This window comes from Phocoena sinus, chromosome 18, assembly GCF_008692025.1.
Source record: "Phocoena sinus isolate mPhoSin1 chromosome 18, mPhoSin1.pri, whole genome shotgun sequence".
NCBI classification, from domain to species: Eukaryota; Metazoa; Chordata; class Mammalia; order Artiodactyla; family Phocoenidae; genus Phocoena; species Phocoena sinus.
Genome location: NC_045780.1, coordinates 57,710,829 through 57,733,239, shown reverse-complemented (window position 1 = coordinate 57,733,239; position 22,411 = coordinate 57,710,829).

Below are 22,411 nucleotides of genomic sequence, written 5' to 3'. Positions count from 1 at the left end.
GGAGCAGAGGAAGCTAATTATTTTTATTTACATGTTATAGGCACTAATTGAAGGTCTATACTTTAATTAACTAGTAGACATTAGAAAGATGACGAGCAGCTAAGATATAAAATGCATGGGCCAGAGCAAAGGAAATTTATCATTGTTTTGTACTGTTATTTACAGCCCTTTGATATTCAGTGAGGTTTCCAGGTACTCGAGCAATGACAGAGCTACCACATTCTGGGGCACCAGCTACAAGCACTTAGAGGATATCTGGGATGGGGGAGGGATTCAAATGTTCCCTGCTTTCAATAGTTTCTTCTTTCTAGGTTTTCCCTGCATATATGCAAGCTCTTCACACTGCAACGTTGTGCTGTGTTTAGCTAATTGCTTCATCTAATAAGGATAATAGAGCATTTTTCTATAGTTTTAAATTTTTAATTCAATATTTTAAAGTAATTGTGGGATAACTGCTTAACTGGCTTACTAAGTGAAGTGCTCAAATTGCAGTCTCTTGTTCTTTCCTGTTTCAAAATCTTCAAAAACAGATGGGCAATCTGCATTGTATACATGGGTTGAACTATAACGCTGTATACCTGTATCTTATATGATAAAAAAAGAATGCACAAAAAAACCTTCAAAAGCAGTTTATAAGTGATAAACTTATATATCACTATTTTATCACACTATCTTTATAGTAGAATTAACCTAGTTAAAGGATTAAAGCTATGTAGCAAATATCTACCAGCATGACAAAGCAATAAATAGAGCAGATAAGTTTAATTTTAAAAAATCTAAAGTACTTTTCTAAATTCGATCTTTAAAAAACCACTACATTTGCTATAATGTCCGCAGATCTCACTTACTTAACTTTAAAATCATTTTGACTGCATTACTTGAAACAAAAAATAGTTATTCATAAAGAAATGATCACCCGTGTCTACAGCTTCCCGCAAGTTTTCACTTCAAACATACCTATCAATATTTTCACCAATAAAGATTTTGTATCCTTTTTGAAAACCTCAATTATGCTTTTGACTGTTTAAAATGTATATCTATGTATTTGATTACTACAGAAATACTTTAATCTCAAAAAGCTAACTTTCATCAAAAGGAATATAAATCATCTAATATTCTTTGAATTCTAGGTCACTTTGGAAAAGAAAAAAATTCAGAATTTCAAACTATAAATCAAAATACAGAAAAACCATTCCATAGTATTTTTTGCCTAATGTCCTGTAGTCAGCTTATTGTAAATATTGGCTCTAAAAGGTTCGTTTCCAATTACCTCCCACAAGTTTTCTATTTTCTATTGAAGGCCTCCATTGACTGACGTATTAAATTATGCATAATCAACTGAAAAGGATCAGTTCAAATTTTGGCACTCAGTCACCATCTGTTCTTTGTATGTTGACATACCTCACATCACTTTCATGCTTGCTTTATAAATGGTGTGACAGTTAGGCTTTTCATAATGTTTGTTGTTCCATATAACTAATTATAGTGATGGTCATATTCTGAGAATATAAAGATCCATTCAGAAAACTGCATAATTTTGAAAATAAAAACCTTCAATGAGTAGTGACTTAATTTCTAACATTTTTCATGGCAATCATTCCAGGTATACACTCATCCAGGATTTTCGTTCAATAACATGAAATATTAGGACCTAACTTGTATCGCAATGTATCCTCCTTCAGAAAAATCATCAATGGGATATTCCCTGATGTAAATGTGCATAGCTTCAAATTTTAAAACAAATAAAAAATAAAAACCAACCTCCAAATAAACCACTTCTTAAGAATTATTACCGTTTTGTTAATCTTTAAAAAAAAGAGAGTACATTATACACACACACATACATTCACAAGTGGAAGATACATGAGCAACAAAGTCAAATATATTAAATATAGTGTTTAAAAATTATCTTCAAAATCAGAGGGAAAGTATTAGGACACATGCACTGGAATAGTAAGTAAATAATTTTTAGTATCTTTGTGTACCCTGAGATAATATGGACCTCAATCTTGGGCACATGATTTTTATTCTAACCTAAGCTCCAAATATTTTCCTCAAGTTTATACTAAAATTAATTTCTATAATCTTTGTCTAAAATAAACACTATTTCTATAAGATGGAGTGAAATCCTGTGAATCATCTTTTGTTTACTCATTACCTGTCTTATTTGGATGTTCAGAGGAATGATTTCTGTTTTGCTTTGCAATTATAACTGTACATGGCAACCACTTCATATCAAATAAATAAATAAAAAGTGCTGATCCTATATAAACGGCCAAAGTCTCCATAAGAAAGGACTTTCTGTGAGTCCACAGATAACCTCTAGAAATTTTTAGTAATTATTTTCTATTACTGCTAAACTCAAAGTTTTCTCTCTTAACATTTGCTTTATTGGTACAGGCAAAATATGCACTGATTCCTATTAGCAAAAATAAAAAAAAAAGGGTTCCTTCCTTTAGAATGTTCCCAGAGAAAAGTAGAGGAAAGCACAAGTCATGAGGAAGAAAAATGAGCTCATTTTCTTGGCAGTCAAATAACTATTTGGAACCAAGGATTAAATGAAGTAAAATCTCAGTTACACCTCCCTGTCCTTCCTGAAAATAAACAGACACTGAACAATTCTTAAGCTGTTACAAAATCAAAGGTTATAAAACTTTCACTTTTTAACCTTGACATTTTGAATACAGACATTTCCTACTGATAGTACTTTGAAAAATAAAAGTTCTGGCTTTCAAACTTACTACTACAGGATTATGCGATGCAATGTAAAGAGGAAGACAGAAAGCTAGCCTCTCAGAGCCAAGTGCTTTTCTCCGATATTCTTTCTTATGATCCTTTTAAGAACACTGTATTTTTTTCTCTTTTATTTAGAAGAGTGGTTGCAGGGTCTGGTTTTTAGCTATTTTTTATTAACCATTATTTTTGTAAATTTAGAACAATCTCTAGCACCAGTTTGTTACAGCTCCATCTTCACTTCCCTGTACTCAGTCTTTGTCTCTATTCATGCTTTCTGCCACCACAGTCAAAATACTTTCTTCTTCAACAAGCTTTCTTCCACCAAAGTGTTCCTAAATACACCCTTTTCACTGTGGTCTTGATCTGTTTTTCTGGGTATCATCCAAACATGTTTAATTGACTTATAAGTGGGCAAAACTTGTATCAGTTTTCCCACCATGTTTATAGCAATTCCATCCTAAGTGTAGTATCAAGTTTTCAATCTTTTCTCCATCAATAAGCTCTGAAATTGCTAGATTGTGACAAACGTAATCATAAAAAACTGTGTGAGCTGTTGTGAGTTGTCCTCCCCTCCCCCATACCAGGGTCCAGCCCTGTATTTCACTGCAAAATGTCCATGCCCCAGCCCCACAGCATAAGTAACATATCGGATATGTACTATGCAAATTTTCCAATAGCTAGTTATCTTCACCAAATACATTTGCTCTGTGTTTTCTTTAAAAATTTGGTGTTTATTCAGGACTCTACCTTTGATCTACATCTTTTCTTATTCAGAGTGATTTAATCCAGGCACGTTTTTCTCTAACAACCACCTACAGGATATCAAATCTGTACTCCAGCATGGATCTTCTTATAGATGCATAGAAAACTACATCTCCATCTAATTATTTTGCCACTAATAGTAGTGAATTACAGATACCATTTGTACAAAATATATGTTGGGGAATATGGCAGCTTCAAAACATTATGCACTCAATGAGGTGGTTATTAGAATTTACCTTTGACAGAGAATAATAATATTCAACACTGAACAATGCTTCCTGTGGGCCTAGTGCTATTCTAAATACCACCTTTTTTATAATATATGATTAACCCTCACAACCATCTAATTAGTAGGTAATATTATCGTCCCGTTTTACATTGGTTGGAACTTTGGCACAGAGAAAAAATCCAGTAACTTGTCCAAAATGACAAAGTAGAAGATTTTTGATTTTTTAAAATCAATCCAATAGCTACTTTACCATAAACTCTGCACTTTACACTTACACTATACTGACTGACATACCTCCTCAATTCAATCTAATAAAAAATATACACTCATGTTTTCCTCAACAGCATCTTGTTATTCTCCTATACTTTTTATTAATAACACAGTGAAAAGAATTCTAATGTTAAACATGGCCTTTCATTTAACTTCCACACTGCATTTAATTTACTGATTATATTCTGTCAATGCTACAACCTAATTGTTCTCACACTCGTTACCTTTTCTGAATCGGCACTGTTACTGGGTAAATACATCTTTTCCCACTCAGGCTAAAGCAATAGTTTCTTCTAAACTGTCTTCCTCCTGTTACAAAAAAATTCCTTCTATTCTGCCATATACTCTCTGATCATAATACTTTAAGAATCTGATAGAAGCATATTACTTAATTGTCCTGACCTTTCAGTAACTCTTCATCTCATACACCTTTACAGGACCAATAGGACTTTCTCCTTCCTATCATTTCAAAATCCTAGCCTGTTGTTAACCCTTCTGCTTGTCATAGCAAACTGTACAGAAGTAACTAAAGGAAACATGCTATTTCATGACCCCAGGCCTTTTAACATGCTGGTATCCCCTCAAACTGGAATGAACTTCTATATCTAGGATGCACCTACTGATCATCCCTCTGTTCTGCCATCTTTGATCATACTTCCATTTCTAATTGATCATTTTACGTTTGTTTATTATTGTATCTTTACGTCAACCATAGTGTGTCACTATATCTTTATATGTGTGTGTAGGTATATATAAGATATATAATATATGTTATATATATATAACATTATGTATATTATATATACCTACAAACACGTATTTAAGTTATAATACCTAAGAGGGTCTATTGCAATAATTTGTTTATGTATATCCTATTTGAATATATGAACTACTTTTTTGAAGTAGAATTATAGGACTTATTGTGGGAAGTAAAGAAAAAGGAAAATTTAAAAGTGGTTACCAAGATTACAAGTTTGGCTCACCGGTTGTCACTGAAATTATTTAGAATAGTAAAGAGAGGCAGAGAAACCAATTTGGGTGGATTTTATATTTTATTTATATTTCATCTTGTTAGGAAATATTGTTGAAATTTTACTATAACCCATTAGGCCCAAATCTACTTTCTTTAAAATTGGGTACGAAGGCGTTTGTATGCTTTGATTAAATCTGCATTTTAAGAAACACATTTGAAGGGAAAACAGACCAAACTAAAATTTTAGAAAATTCATGTATCTGATCCATTTTCACAAGTAGCTGAATTGCCTAGGCAATAATAAATTATTGAAAGATACTCACACCATAGACACAGATAAAAAATACAAATTTAGACAAAAAGCAAAATATCATTGTCTTTAAAACATTACCATACATGTCATCTATGTATATATTTCTTTTAAAAAATCCAACAATTAAAATAATATTTTTGTATGGTTACTATGATGGACATTTTCATAACAATTATTTCATATTCATTGTACACTCAATAGAGTAAAGTGACATAATCTAGATCTTGTAATTTTAAGCAATACTTTCTATTAATCAATACTTCCTAAATTTACAAATGAAAGAAGTAAAGAGGGTCAAAATATAGGAGGATACACTTAAATATTGATGTTGTTATTGAAAATCTTGTAAAATCATTTTCAATTTACCTTTATAATACGTTGCAAAATTCAAAGAAACTGTAGAACAATATTAATAAACTTCTATTATTATTGAACTTTAGTTTTTCATAAGAGGTACACTAAACTAAATGAGTACTTCACAAAATCAAGCTATGAATATACATATTAATAGTTAATGTATACTGAAGAACTTTTTTCCAGGAATGTTAGATGGCAAAATAGTCATACTTTATTATCCTAAGTAGTATTAATGAGAATAGCAGAAGCACAGAAATATCAAGTAGCTTTCCCCAAATCATAAAGCCAAAATTCAGGTAAGAAAGGACTAGAATCTTGATATTCTGACAGAAGCTCAAGCCTTTCTCCACTGATATACTACTTACTACCTGTGATATGACTTAATTTTCACCAAGAGTGTAAGGGATATGACTAAAGATATGATTACTAGACATTAGATATCTTTACTGCCCAAATAAATAATACTTATTTCATTTAGTGAAAACAAAGTATACGGGTCATGAATATAGTTTAGTCACAGCCTCCCACTTGTCTGTTGTAGCCCATTCAACTGAATAGCTTTAATGAATTTTCATGTGTCTCTTCTAAATTCCCTGGTTGTCGGTGAATGTATCGTAACGTGCTTTATATTTCCAGGATCTACCTAGCCCTGCTATGAAACATAAGCAGCACTGAGTATACTCTAATTAAGACTACATAACTTTCTGTTAAAATACCTTAGGCTTTTCTCCTAGGGAATAAAAATTGATGATGAAGAGAAAATGTATCGAATCCACATTGCATGTTAGAGATATATACCTTGCCTGCTAAAGAAATCGGCTCAAAATTGAATAAACTGAAAATTTTATATTTTTCAATTACAAAGCATGTAAATTATCTTATAGTCCAGAATAAAAATGCCAGGTTAATCTCCATATCAAAGTCAGCCTCAAAAATAAACTTTAAAGCTAAGGTAATTAGAATAAAAATAGAACCCCAAGCTGCTCATACCTCAAACTCCTCATAAATTCTTAGACTTCTGAAATTTGCAATCACCACATAAAAACATCAAGAACATTTAGAGGAGTAATACAGAACCCATATCCTCTACAAGAGAACAATTACAATGTTTAGAATGCAAACAAAAATTACTCAACATACAAAATATGAGGAAAAAAAAAACAGTGGCCCATTCTCAAATGAAAAGACAATCAGTATAAGACAACCACAATGTGACCTAGATGTCAGAATTATTAAATATGGACTTTAAAGCAGTTATTATAACCAAGTACAGTGGGGTAAATGGAACTACACCCGTAAGGAAGAACAAATAGAAATCTAATATCTAGAAGAAGAAATATCAAATATTATATATATTTGATATTAAATATATCACATATTATATATGATAGTTCAAATCTAAAAAAACAAAAAGATGAAAAATCTAGAACAAAAACCACATATTTAATTATCAGATGGCCTCATAACAGAATGATGATGAAAGATGAAAGTGTCAGTGAACTTGAGATAAATCAAGAGAAATTACTCAATGTGAATAATAGAAAGAAAAAGATTGAAAAAACAATGGGCCTGAGACTTAGGGACATTTTAACAATAGCAAAAATCTAATATATATGTAATTGGAAATCCAGAGAGAGTTAAGGGGAAACAAGGGCAAAGAAAAAATTAAAAGAAATAATAGCTGAACATCCCCAACATGGCATAAGACACAATTTTACAGATTTAAGAATTTCAGTTAATTTCTAACAGAAAAAATACAAAAGAGACCATGGTTAGGAACACTATAGGCAAATTGCTAAAAAGAAAATAATGAGATTATCTCGAAAGTGATTTAAAAAACTTGGCATTTTCAACAGAAGAACAGTGATTTTTATTACCATGGATTTCTCATCAGAAACTTTGGCAGCCAGAAAACTTGAAACACTTTTTAAAGTCCTGAAGGTAAAAATCTACTGTTAACCCTGAATGCTATATCCAGTAAAAACATCCTAAAAAATACAAGGTAAATAAAGTCTTTTCAGCTAAAACAAACAAACGAACAAAAAGCAAACAAAACAAAACACCATAAGATAATCTGTCACCAGTAGACCTACACTATAAAATATGTTGAATAAAGCTTTATTGAGCTGAATGAGAGCAGATGAAAATTTAGATTTTAAAGAAAAATTGAACAGGTGATAAGTGGTACATATTTAGGTAAAGACTATTTTGTCTTACATTTAATTTTGTTAAAATATATATGACCATTTAAAAGAAAAAGTAATGTTTTGTAGGTTAATAATAATAAAATTCAGAATGACAACTGTAGCATAAAGGTAGCAGTTTAATGGACTTAAAATGATTGCAGGCTTTCTGCCTTTTATGTAAAGTAGTATAAAATAGCTATAAGTATTATAGATTGGGAAAAGTTAAGAATGTATATTATAATTTCTTGAGCAACCACTAAAATAAATAATACAAAGGGTATAGCTAAATATCCATAGGTAAATTTAAATTAACTTATAAAATTATTTAAAGACTAGCAGGGGTCACCTAAAGAAAGTATCAGAATTTTTTTTTCTCTTCTTAGCATCATGCATGTTCATTGATATAATGATTCCCTTGACCTAATTATAAAAAAGCAAAACAACTATCACCATATCCAAGAGGGAAAGTAGGCAGAAGCCCATATGACTAATTAAAACTGCGTGCTTTCGTCATACTTTGAACCTGATAGAGCATTAAGTATACACTCTTTCTTTCCTCCATTATCCCAAACATCATTGTTCCCGATTCCCTGCCCCCCACCACACACACAAATCACTACCTTAAAAGACTGTATCATGGGTGTGTTGTTGTAGAAAGATAATGGAGAATGCTTAATAAGATTATTCCAGTTTATAGAAAGTAATTATATATTTGCACTGCTGAACTTTTGAATAGCTCACGCAATTTTTAATTTTGAGATGTTTAGAGAGTTATGGGATAGCCAAATATATATCTTGTTGTATCTACAATTCCATCATTTGAGATTTTTCTCTTATTTGATCTCCATGAGTTTTCCATAGAGATTCAAAGGGTATGTGGGGGTTTCCCTGGTGGCGCAGTGGTTGAGAGTCCGCCTGCCAATGCGGAGGACTCGGGTTCGTGCCCCGGCCCGGGAGGATCCCACGTGCTGCGGAGCGGCTGGGATGAGCCATGGCCGCTGAGCCTGGGCGTACGGAGCCTGTGCTCTGCAAGGGGTGAGGCCACAGCAGTGAGAGGCTCGCGTACCGCAAAAAAAAAAAAAAAAAAAAGGGTATGTGGAAGGAGGATTAAGAACTATGAGCAAACAAATGGCACAACCGTGAAGAAATCACAAAGAACTGAAAATCAGGAAAGGGAATCATGCATTTGCTTTGTAATCTTAACCACGCTGGCTTCTTAATATTGTTTCCACATCTGTAAAATGAAAGGACTGAATTAGGTGGCAATAAAAGTATTTTAGTTCTGAAGTTTCATTATTATGATAATAGACACCGTTTCTGGGGCATAAACCTAGTGTTTCACATGCATTACTTGATTTAAGCTTCATCACAAACTGCAAGGGACATATTATCCCTATATTAAAATGCATAAAACTGAATTTCAGAGCATTCTCTCTCTAAATAGGATCCAGAAATCTAAACAAAATCATGCTTTGAAGTTATGAACCTTGTTTTAAGAATTTCTGGGTGGTTGAGGTATGCAGTACTGAGTCAAAATGATAACGTATTAAGGTAGAATGAGTTAAAAATCCATTTGGTGACCTAGTCAATGTTTGTTACACACTTAACATGAGAATGCCATCATGTTCATTCTGAGGCTAAACAAAGATTTTTTAAAAGTCTGTATCAAGTTATCTCTATCTTTCAATATTAAATTTACATATTTGCTTTTTTGTTGTTTAAAAATAAGATATCTACAGAATGTGTAAGGATCATGTCTAAATACTCATTAATAACATAGATCTATAAAGTAGCAAATTAGCTGATCAAATGAATGCAAAATAGGTAGAGCGATTTTCACTATCATTTTAAACAAGTAATATAAAACTCACTTTCCTGAACTAGCAGTGGAATTTGAACCAGAAGCAGAATCTTTGTGGTGATTATGCTTCTAAGCTCAAACAAGCCGTTTTAATTTTTGGTAGTTATTTTTTCTCATACGTATAATAAGGGAATTCTACTGTTACCCTGACATTACCACACATTCATTAGACATCATGGCCACAGAGTAGATCTCCGTGTGAGCAACAATGCCTAAGATGTTTGAGATATTTTGTGAAACTTATTTCATGGTGAAAAAATTTGAAAAATTCATAGTTAAAAAGCTAAAGAACATTTTCCAAAGTCTTATGTGTTCTAAAATGACTCTGACCCTCATAGAGGATAATGAAGTACAACATTTCTCAAGATAATGATCCATGGACCTTGTTCTGAAAAGCAACTTTTGGAATTTTTTTCATGAGATACACTTTAGAAAAGATGTTTCTGATTCTCTTTTCTTTAGCTAATTAATACATATATGGAACAGAAAGATTCCATTTCAAATTATATAGCAAATCTGCATGCCACGCATGTACATTTTCCTTACTTAATTAAATTTACATGGGGCTCCCCTGGTGGCATAGTGGTTGAGAGTCCCCCTGCCGATGCAGGGGACAAGGTTTGTGCCCCGGTACGGGAAGATCCCACATGCCGCGGAGCGGCTGGGCCCATGAGCCATGGCCGCTGAGCCTGCGGGTCCGGAGCCTGTGCTCCGTAACGGGAGAGGCCACAACAGTGAGAGGCCCGCGTACCACAAAAAAAAAAAAAAAAAAAAAAAATGTACATGTTATATGGAATTGTGATCACTCCCAGCTTAAATACTTCCAACCTTTTTGGCACCAGGTACTGGTTTCGTAGAAGACAATTTTTCCGTCGGGGTGGAGGGATCGTTCAGGCAGTAATGCTAGTGGTGGGGAGCTTCAGCAGCAGATGAAGCTTCACTGGCTTGCCTGACACTCACCTCCTGCTGTGCGGCCTGGTTCCTAAAAGGCCGAGGAGGACCAGTACCGTTTCTCCGCCTGGGGACTGGGGACCCCTGCTTTAAATGAGTCTCAGAAGAGTGAACTAAACTAAAGCTCATCACAACTAAAAAAACTGACACCAGTTTATTTATTTTTCTTTTTTAAAAGATAGATACAATTTATCAAGCTTTTAAAGAAAATATGAGTATCTTGGAAGGAAATAATAATGGCAACATCTACTAACTGTGGGAGAGTAGTTTTTCTGAGCAATGAGGTTATTCTTAATATTCTGGTGGACAAAAACATAATGAAAAAAGAAACAAATTCTACTAGTAACACTTAAAAGATTAGATGCTTTATATTTTATTCCAGAATCATGGGTCATTTATCTTTTTTTTTTTCAATTTTAAAATTGTAGCTCAGTGTTTTCGAATCTGGAGTCAGCTAGCTTAATGCAGCTTCCTTCCCCTCAAGCAGAGTAGGTGAGTAATGATTGGATCTTTGCACAGAATTCAGTATTTTATATAAGAGGATGTAAACTGATTCTCTAGGAGATCAAAAAAAACTGTTCTCTTATTGCAGCTATTTTTAGGGAAAAAATAGATAACAGCCATAGTCAAAATTGATTCAGAATTTAAATATGATTTTAACAAAAAGCAATGTTTAAATCTCATGTAAATATTTCTCATTAAGTCCTAATGCATACACACTACGTAAATTCTACAGACAATTTGCTAATGCCATTCATGAAATGGAACTTCTGTAAGTTGTTTTTAAAATGAGAACATTGGTCATATTTTGATGATGTTACTTCATTATACTTTAATTAGTATTGCAGAAATCATGCAAGGTTTATAAAACAAGTTAATTTAACCTTGGAAAACAAATTTTTATACTGTAATGTGACTTTACTTATTAGGAAGCTTTAATTAAAACCTACTATTTCACAAACAATGTATCTGTTTAAATACCAATTTTATGCTGTATGTAAGTCCTCACAAAAAGTGTTTTGTTTTTGTTGTTTTGTTTTGTTTTGTTTTTCTATTCTTTTAGTGTCTAAAAATAAAGAAATTTCTAAACAGTATATTACGAAAGAGTTTACTCCACTATGTGCTCCTGGGTTGGTGATAGAATAATAATAATAGATACATAGATATTTCTCCAATTAGAAGTCACATATTTTTCAGATTGTAAACCTCCAGCCAACTGTATTTTTTACCTACCAATATAGTGTTAGATGGTCAAGGAGAGAAATGTAATAAAACTTATTGAAATTTTTGTGAAATTGCTTTTAAGATATAATCACAGCACAATGCAGTTCTGGAAAGCTAAGGAAACAATGTGATACAACCATGGAGTCAGCAAATAGTTTGTCCACTATGCTGCCTGGTAATTATGGAAAAGATCTGGAGTGGGGAGTCCTTAATGAATGTAGAGAGAAGGAAACAGGAATTAGTTATGGGACTTGAGCAATACAATGGGAGGAGGAATGAAACCATGGCAATTCTTGTGTGGGAGAATGTAAAAGCTTTAAGCAATTAGAATAATAAAATTAGGGACAAGAAAAAAGTCTGGGGACCCCACTAGATGCTATATCAAAGTAGAGGTCTGTGAAAGAAAATGTGGAACAGCTGGTCATGTATTTTTAACCAAAAAACTAAAATGCAAAGCTTACAGAGGGGAAGAACAGGCCTGTGTGTCAAACAGCAAACTAAAAATTCCTGAGGGGGATTTCATGTGTTAACATTTTCAGATTGATTGCCATGATGAGATTTTCCTGAGGCCAGTATTCTTGTCTGAAAATATCAAAGAAACACATCTTTTGAAGCAAACATGTTCATTTTGCTTTACACATACCTTTCATGTTGGCACTCACTTACCCAAATATTTTCAAAGATAAGCACTTCCTGAAAAATAGAGTGTAATTTCTTTAGCCTGTGTTTGAACCTCCCACCAACTGGCCAATGTCATATTTTTAAAGAGCATTTACATTTTCTCCTTTATGAGTCCTGTATACCAAGATGAACCCACTAGATACAGTTCAACCAATATTCCTTATACATTCCCTTTCCAGACCATGCAGAATACCCTCCTTTTACTTGTTTTACATTAGTTCATCCTCCAAATCCTGTAACACTGGAAAGTCTTGCCTGATTCTTCCCGACTACCGTAAGCACTTCTTTTCAAAAATTCAAGTGTTGTCTAGGCTAGAGAAACATGTGAGTTTTGAAAACTGCCCTATTTTAATGGTTTAATTTTGTGCATCTTTTTCCAACAAAATAATAATAATAATGTGGTTTATTTAGTATAATATATTGTCAGTTATAGAATTTAATTGGAAGATTATAGAGCACTCCATTCCCTCCAACATTTCCCCCACACCAACAGGGCACCAGTATAAGAGCAATGGATTATAGCTGAGTTTCAAGACAGCCATCTTCTAAGGAAAAGTAATTATGAAAAGTCCAAAGTCAAGAGCAGAGATAAAAACAGTAAACACAGTTGAACTCCCATCCAGATTAACATAAATCCTCACACCAAAGGCATATTTACCTTAATTCCTTATAGTCAATACAACATGTCTACCTTACAACAAAAATTATCACAAAAAGCAAAAAAATAAAAACAAAAACACACAGTTTGAAAGCACAAATTATCAGAAACACTCAGACATGACAAAGATGTGAGAATTATTAGAGAAGTTTAAACAGCTATGATTACTACAATTCAGGGTTCTAATGGAAAATGTAGACAGTGTGCAAGAGTAGATAAGCGATGGAAAGAGAGAGATGGAAAGTTTAAGAAAGAATTAAAAAAAATAATTTTTCAAAATAAAAACTCCGTGACAAAAAAGAATGCTTTCCGTAAGCTCAGCAGTAGACTTGACACAACCAAGGAAAGAACCGATGAATATGAAGACATGTATAATTTTAAGCATTGGTTTATTTTATACAACATATCAAACTTACTGGTTTAATACAGTTTTACAGTATTCTCTCACTAACACTTTTGATGCCTGTATGGTCTATATTGATATATTCTTGTCTAATAATGGTTATTTGTGTTTTCTCTCTTTTTCTTCCCAGCATGATAGGTCTAGTTGTTAATCTTTTCAAAATAGCAACATTTAAATTTGGCTTTCTTTATTGTACGTGTTCTCCATATCATTGGGTTATTCTGTTATCCTTATTATATTTCTTCTTTAACATTCTTAGGTTTGATTTGGCTTTCATTTTCTTGCTTGTAAGGATGGAAGCTTAAATCATTGAAATTTAGTCAGTCTTCCTTTTAATATGTTCATTTAAGGCTACACATTTTTTCCCTAAACATTGCTTTAACTATATCTGACAAGACTTGATATATCAAATCTTCCTTACCTCTCAGTTAAAATATTTTCTTGTTTCTAGTATAATCTTCTCTTAAACACTGGGTTGATTAGAAGTGTGTTAATTTTCAAATTGTTGGCATTCTTCTAGTTTTATTATTTATTCAATGTTAATGTTACTATGGTCAGAGAATATGCTTAAAAATTTCAATCTTTTTGAAATTGTTTGAGACGATGTATGACCTGGAATTTTATAAATATTGCATGTGTTCTTGAAAAGAACATGTACTCTGCAATTGTTGAATATAATGTTTCATGTATGTCAATTTGTTAATTTATTAATGCATATCAACTATAGACTGATTTTCATATACTTGTTCTTTGGCTATTGAAATAGAGGTGTGTTAAAGTCATCTACTATGATTCACATTTTGATTATTTATACTTTTAGTTTTGTTATTATCACTTTGCATGTATTATAGCTGTATTTTTCATTCTCATTATCCATTTCATGTCTTCTTTGCTCATATTCAGCAACTCCTCTGGATGAGGTTCTTTACTAAGGTATGACACTGACCTTTTTCCTGAAATATCTGAACCACCATGTCCTTCCTCCAGTCCTATCCTCCATGTCCTTCCTCCAGTCCTATGTTGTTCCAGTCCTATCACTGTGACAACTGTCCCAAGGGTCAGTGCACACATATACCTTTTTGCCAACATTGTGTTGCAGCATCCCTTTTTTCCTTTTATAATCATCATCCAGTTCACACAATATATATATTTTTTAATTTCTTGTGTGTTCTGGGTTTTAAGAAGCCCAAAAATGGCTAGGTGGTAGTCTGGAAACGTCCAGTTTATTGGAAATGTTGTTAAGTCCCCAAGTAGAGACATTTATCCTTTAGAAATTGAGTATAAATTAGCGGAGGCTAAAGATGAAGAGGATGAAAGTAAAGATTTTACAAGTTTGTAGTTGTGGGAGATAACACTCCCACTTTTACTCTATAGTTTCTGGACCTGTATATTCTAGAAATGGGAGAAACAGCACTAAGCAGTGCTTATTATATCAATGCATATACCAAATTTCATGGTATAGCATCTCAAAGTTGCAAGGTTTAACTCCCAGCTGGCTCCCTGAATCTTCCAGAGTCCATCCATTCATTTGACTTGTTGCTACTTTGCCATGAGAAGCATGATAAAATCAAATAATCCCATGAGATCATCCCATTGTCTGGTTTCCTTTTCTGTAAAATGAGTTTATTGTTCAGAAACAAGATTGTATGGCATGTGATGGTAATTAAGAAGATATTCTGGAATTTCATGAATGGTACTACTGACAAAGGTACAGTGGGCAGAGAGTAAATCCATCCCCAGGATAAGTGTTTATTTCGGGGAAGGTAAATTGTCATATACACCATTATGGACACAGTCCAACGTAACTGAATATCCACTATTATTATATGGATGGCATATCAGGCATAGAAGCTCATTCTTAGGGCCTTGGCCACCCTGCCTTGCACCACAATCTATAGCCCATTACTGCCTAGTGTCAATATAGCATGCAGAATTACCTTTAAGTCAGGCTAAATGTTTTGCTATTCAATACTCTGGATATGGTGAATAACCCACAGGCCATTAATGTGAGTAGAGGAAAAGGTGGCAGTTCACCCAAGAAGAGATACATTGGGAAATGAGTCACCTGCTCATACAATTATGTATTCATTCAGAGCCTGCTGAAGTTGATCTTCACTTTTCCAACTTTCACTTGATAAGTGTTGCTGCCTCAGAAAAATTATGAACAGGTAAATGAGATAACACACAACTTATGACAAATATTTTAGTAGTCATAGTCATTGAATGTCCCAAGTTCAAGTATTCAGACTCTGTTAGGTCTCGTTAGCAAGCCAAGATCTATTGCTGTGAGAATTGTTGTCTGAAGTGTATATGGATTTGCTCCAAAAACCTAGGTGCATGCACTGCTTTTCTCCTATTGGTGCTGACACATTCCCCATATGTTATCTTGATCTGTGGGAAGATAATCCCAGCAGTCACAAAGGCAAAGTTGCATTGCTCCTTGCCCTGCAGCACAGACCAACTAGAGAACCTCATCTTCTGTTGATTGAAAGCTAGAAGGCTTTTGGCAGTCTTACATCTTATTCAGTAATAGGTTCCAGTAGCACACCTAAAAGTGCATCACCACATTCCATGGGATCCCAGTGTCCCATTTTCTAATTCTGATTAGATTATCAAAACTTCACATCCAAGCAGACCACATAATCGACATTAGGTTCACAGCTTATCAATAGTTATCTCCTGTAACTATGCTGGGTGCTCATTTTTATTGATTTATTTTAATTAAACAAAGTACAAAGGAATGTTATTCTAGAAATTGACTTTCAGAATAATCTAGAAGGTTGAAAATGAGTGCTACTTTGACCTTTCAGGGTTGATTCAAAATATAAAACAAAACAAAGAATCAAACACAAGGGTGCACAACCAGGTTGCCAAGAGTGTTGCTGCTACTTTTGCTGCCAGATCCGTAATCCTACCACCACTTTCACAGTCAATAACTGCCACCAAGAGGAAAATGTCATGATGAGGACACTCATTGATGGCAACAGCAGCACACCTCAAGTTCTAGGATTAACTTCAACAAAAGGCGACAACTCTAATGATTGTGCCAGTAGACATATCAGTGCCTTCTAGGCAGGTTTGCAAGTTTCTCTTCTTCTAACAGGTTTTTTTTTTTGGCGGGGTGGGGGGGGAATTGTACTCAAGATAATAGTTTCTCTCTATACAGAGTCATATGTAGTAATTAAGGCACTATATTTTATGAAAAAAAAAGTAAGAGTTAAGGATGGCTTATAGGAATTTTTTAAAATGTGTGTAAAAGGGATTCTTTGACTCCACTTATAGAGGTGGGATGTACAGGCATTCTGCTTTCCATGAAAGGGCTGGGGAGGGACTTGCAACTCCTTCTGAGCCTGACTGCTCCTTAAGGAAAAAGCCAATGTGATGAGCAAAATCCTGAGTCATGATGTCCAATAAACATTCACACGTTTCCCAGTGGGTATGGTACTGTGTTAAATGAAATTGTTTATGCATTGCAGAGTCGTTTTTGCCTTCCTCAGTTATCTCTTTACCTAAATGTCTGGGACTCATCTTTGCAAGAAGCAAATCTGGCAGGACTCACTTTTTGCAGGGCCATGAAGGATGCTGTCCTTTCTGTAGAGCTACTTAGTTGTTTTCAATCAGCTGTGATTAGAAAGACAGCATATTGTATTGCCCACTTTAGCTTTAATAATTCCCATTTATTGCACAATTGCCTGGCCCAATAAGAAAATTGTGTTTGATCACCATTTACCTGTTGGCTATTTGTGTGTATCAGTGAGAACACAGTAAGATCCTGAGTGATAGGGTTTGCATAAAAACAGTGCCTTTATTAAAAATATGTGTTGGATTTCACTTTGGCTTTTCCAATTTTCAATCACTTACCAGGAACATCTTCCACTGTATATGCACTATCAATTCCTTAACCTCCAATGTGAAATACTTTCATTGGAACACAAAGAAAATATTTTTAGGGTTTTAATGAGAAAATAAACCATTTTTTATAACTTTAGTTTTAAGCTTAGTCACTTCTCAATAAATGTAGCAAAGAGAGAAATTCTATATGAAAATTAACACTCGTTAAAAATATACAAATCAGGAAGGAACATTTTTGCTAATTTAGAATTTAACTGTGATGTATTTATTTCTTCTGTTCTTTTAAATGATTCATATTAATCAATGGCTGGCTGATGTGTTATTTTGTTTTAGCCATATTTTTAGAGAATTGACACTTCAGATCATTGACTTTCTCATGAAAACTTGCCACATTGGTGGCACTCATGATAATGTCTAAGATTTAGCTCATTATGAGAAAAGAATATTATGCATTTTTCAAGCTGTATCCAAATGAAAGTGCTAATTACTCATAACTGGATAATTTGTTTCCTATAATATGTTAGATGGCTAATATAAAACAGGTTTTCTAATATGTTACATATAAAAAATGTACTAATTTATAAAAATGTTTTAAGTTTTACTTTATAGTGTGGCCCCATGCAAATTTTCTTAGTTTAATTTCCCCCATGATAAAGAAATATAGCATTATCTTTTTTTGGTATTGTATCAGGAGCTAAAAGGTCCATGAAGATATCAAAACCATGCTTTTATTACAAGAAAAGCACACATTCCGTCATTACTCTAGTCAACTGACCTACACTAGGCAATTTCTGATTTTTAGGCATTAAGAAACAGAATTGATGAGTGACAAAGTAGAACTTTTAGATGTCAGTTTTATACATTACATAAAATCAACAAAAATATGACTTCTGCAAATATGAAAAGAAATAACTATTTCTAAATGAAATTTTCTGTGATTAAGAAAATAACTTGTTTTAATGTTTATATGAAGTAATATATATTCCTATAGGTTTTTGGCTTAAAATTTGTGTCCTATTTTACACTACCTCAGTTAAAATTTTGTTCTTGATCATACATTCTCAATACATTAGAACCTTATGTTTAGAGGACTGTTTCATAAGGAGAAGGAACGGAGGATAGAAATAATGAAAGAGAGTAAATAAGGACAGAGAAAATGAGAGACAGAGTTACAGGAAATGAGTCAGAATTCTGTATTCCTGTTGACTCTCCTGTTCTACATTCCAGTGTCTGATGCATGCCCCGCTTCTAAGTCTAGAAAAAAAGTCTTATAATTTCTATAAAATGCTTTAGCCTCTTTGAAGTAGCTTTTGGCTATTTGTGACTAAAAAAATATTAACTATTATAACAGCATATACTTATATTAAACATTTAAATAATCATTTATATAATGAATTTTTAAAATGTCAACAATATGTGAGTGGGCTAGGCAAACGTATTTATGACATGTTACTTATATTCCAAGAATTCCTATGGCTGCAGCTCCAGAAGGAGAAAGAGAGATGCACCAGTGATAGCATGTATTTGAATACAGATAAAAGTTGAAATTATTAGCACAAATAGAAAGATATTGAAGAAAACTGGCCCAGTAGCATTTTATATACTGCCTTGGAGGCAGCAGACTAATTCAGTGTAAGAACCAAGGAATGAGGAAGGTGCTTTATCTGTCTTCTGAGCTGACCTTTCCTAAATGTGGCTTCACTCTGGAATGAATTGGATTTTTTTCTCCTAGTGCAAATGGCGGGTTCTTACTAAATTATTAACTTTATTATTTATTGAGAAGACTGTAGTACCTCCAAAAGCAAGTATATAAGAAATAAAAATGAATCAGTGACCCTTTTTAGGATAAGTTAACCCTCGTGCTTCACTAATCTTGCATTTTCTAGATTACAGAATTAAAAAAGCCTCTCACAGCTATCATTTATTTTCTGCTCAAACTTTTAGACTAATTCAAGAAATCAGTCTCAATTAGAGATTAGCCATTTTTGTGAGGACGTTTTATTGCAGTGGTCCACAGGGCTTTACTGATAAGGGGAGCAAGACAGGAAATGAAGCCATAATCTAGAGGGACTCGGCAGTGAGAGAACATACATTCAGTGATGCATCTGTACTAGCTGGAATGTATTTACCTTTCTGGAAAGAATCTCCTGAATAAACATACCTCCAAATGAATTTGTAAAGAAAAAGTTTTAAATGATTCAGTCAATAATCTCTTCTATAGGACCTAATAAGTTAATTTTATATTAGTTGACATGATACTCTGAATAAAGACTGTGTTTGAAAATCAGTTTTTTAAAGTAGCGTCCACTGATATTATAGATGAGAACTTTCTTTTATCTTTAATCTTGGGGAGGACATTTTTCCTTAACAAGTCAAAGGCAATTTGAATGTTGGTCCATCTTATTTTGGGAGTCTAAGATTTAGAACTATATTAATCTCTTGTGCCTAATTATAAAGTACCTGTGTTCACTGGCACAACTAATCTCTTCTGTTTTGTCAGTTATTCTAAACTTTAATGAGCATACATCTACATACGAGCTATCTTGGGGGATCAATGTCTCCAAGTTCAAACATTTCGGGGCAGGAAGTTCTATTTAGTGAATTGAGACACTATGGAGTCTGTCAGAGGTTCAAATATTCATTTTTAGAGCTGTCATACTCTTGGCCACCTTCTAAAGGCATTGACTTTATGAAAGAAAGTGACTTTATCTGCTTTAAGCATAATAAGGCATTCTTTCTCAAATGACTAGCTCACTACTGGTATTAATATAAGTTATATTTTCATCTTCAAAAATATACATCTGCTTCTAGGATATAAAATAACATTCTTTGCATTAAATATGCTAAGTAACTGCATAAGATGAAAAACATTCAGAAAATATAATTGGCAAATGTTTTAGAATTCATTCTGTTACACATTTTATCCTTTTTATGTAAATTTTAAAGGATTTATTAAAGTTTGTTAGTAAAATGATGTAGTGAGTTTCTAGTGTTTTTAAAGATAATTTATTGACTAATAGCATTTAAACTTTTTTTTGTATTTTATAAAGTATTAAAGGAAAATATAAAGAAGCAAAAAAAGAAATGCAAGTAGACTTTGTAACATACAAGAAAAAAAATAAGATTTGCTGTCCGCAGTGAGTATTATATATATATTTTTTTCAAATACAAATACACAGGATATCACATAATATAGTTTGAAACTATAAAGCTTCAGAAGTTAAATGTTGCAAACATAAAAATTCATAAGAAATTTCAATCATTTAAATGTCATATTTATTTGATTATGTGAATTTTGAATGAAATGGGGTTTTTTTTCAAATAACAGTTGCCGTCTTCAGAGGACTGAAATTTTTTAAATGCGCAATTATTCAAAATTCATAAAACTAAATACATGTAAATAAAATTTACCTAATTAAAGTTTGAAGTTTTGTTTTTCTTCTAAATTTGTAGTATATTTCAAGGAAAAGTAACAATGGTATGCCCTTAAAACAGCTCTCTGGAAAGACAAAAAACAAAATGAACAAAACAAAACCTCTCTGATTTGCAGTGTTTCCAGTAACTACTACCACCATGGCTGATTTCAAGCTACCAGTGTGATGTCACTAAGTGCAGAGGTGGCTAGACATATGCCCAATTGGCTTTCCAAAACTGGAAGAGGTTGCTCCAGAGCATAATTCAAAAGAGCTGGTTAATTTTTTTTAAAAAAAGTAAACTGAATTCATACAAAGAGAGGTGATTAAGTGATATTTAAATAAAAATGGAAGAAATATATAAGGAAGACGTAATGTATGATTTATATTCAAGCATAAGACACTGTGTCATATTCTGATTTTTAGCTAAAAGGAGATGAGGTGTCTGTGTGCGTTTGTGTGTGTGTGTGTATAATAATGTTTGTCACTTTTGTCAAGAACTAGGAAAAGTTTGAGATTTTACCCAATTTCCAAGCAAAAAACACTGGTCTGTCACAGTTTTATGGGCCCTGGCAGAAGATGTGCACCTCTTGGGCCAGACCCAATAGACTTTACTCACAAGACATAGCTAACAGAATCTGCATCAAAAATGCCCCCAAGTCTCATGGGGTGACACAGATGGGTCCAGATGGATGACTGCAGAAATAGTAGTTATGTTAAAGAAAGGAAAATTCAGCTTAGACAACCCACATCTCACAGTAAGTACACATACCCTTTGGTCAGATAAGAGACCTTATTTCTGTCTTCCAAGGCTGTTTGTTATACAAACATCCTTGAAGAGAAAGTCTGGAATAAAAGGAAGTCAGTACCTCTGCATAGAAGATGTACAAAATCATAAGAGACCCACAGAGATAACTGCCTCCCCAAATCTATTATTTATATTGACAATTATTGTTATTCACTGTATTACATTTATAAAGTCACCACCAATGCTGAATTAGCAAATATTGAACCATTGCTCACAGGAGAAATAAAGTTAGGCTCCTGCCAGCTTCTGCTCACATTTTCATAGACCAGTAAATATATAACTTTTTTTTTCCTGTCTGTTATATAACATTTTAAAATGTGTATTTCTGTTTAATGATGGCTTATATAATACATAATGTTAATTCATATAACCTGAACTCACAACCAACAGCACTATAACTCATGCATGAATAAAGTCTGTCTAACATATGTTTCCATATGATCCATAACAGCCTTCTTAAGAACACTAGCTCTTCACACTGCTTGGGGGGCATTTTAAGCAGCGAATCACCAGCAAAACCCACAAAATGAGAAAAACGTGGTATACTAAATAGACCATGAAAAGTACACTTGTTTACAGCATCCCAGCTACAACAAGAAGGGGGAAGTACCTCCTTATTTGGCCTCTGCTGGGAAGGTGGCCACTGGGTAGCTCCAGTGTTTTGAAACTACACTTGACCTCAGGTAACCACTGAAGTACCCTGAGTATGCTAGAGGTTACAAATGAACTTTAGC